This window comes from Pelodiscus sinensis, chromosome 19 (genome assembly GCF_052426305.1).
Source record: "Pelodiscus sinensis isolate ZL-2025 chromosome 19, ASM5242630v1, whole genome shotgun sequence".
NCBI lineage: Eukaryota > Metazoa > Chordata > Testudines > Trionychidae > Pelodiscus > Pelodiscus sinensis.
This window is the reverse complement of record NC_143070.1, coordinates 7,846,020-7,846,744: the sequence shown is the minus strand read 5'-3', so window position 1 is coordinate 7,846,744 and position 725 is coordinate 7,846,020.

Below are 725 nucleotides of genomic sequence, written 5' to 3'. Positions count from 1 at the left end.
GGAGGGGGATGCAGGGGGGGGGGAGGAAGGAAGGTAAGTGTCTGTGAATTGACGATATTAGAGGTGGGGAGAGTGGGATGTTTGTGAGTTAATGGTATTAGAGGTGATAACTGGGAAAGCTATCTTGATAATGTGTAATATAGTTCAAGTGTTTGTTCAATCCTCTTTGGAGAGTGTTGAATTTTAACATGAATGACAGTTCAGAGGATTCCCTTTCAAGTGCAGATGTAAAAGGTCTTTGTAGCAGAATGCAGGTGGTTAAGTCATTGAGACATCTCAGACACTTCGCCAAAGGATTAATGCCCACAAAACAGATATCAGACAAGATCACAAAGAAAAAACAGTTTCTTGCCATTTTAACCAGAAAGGACACTCTCTCAAAGAGGATTGAACAAACACTTGAACTATCTCACCCATTACCAAGATAGCTTTCCCAATTATCACCTCTAATACCATTAACTCACAAACATCCCACTCTCCCCACCTCTAATATCGTCAATTCACCTTCCTTCCTCCCACTCCCCCCCCCCCCGAATCCCTCTCCTGTTCTGAAATGTGATTTGTCCTTTTCATATTTGTTCATTTTTTTAATTGTATCCTTTGGTATATATGGTTGTGACTATTTTCTTCCACTATTTGATCTGAGAAAGTGGGTCTGGCCCACGAAAGCTCATCATCTAATAAACCATCTTGTTAGTCTTTAAAGTGCTACATTGTCCTCAAGG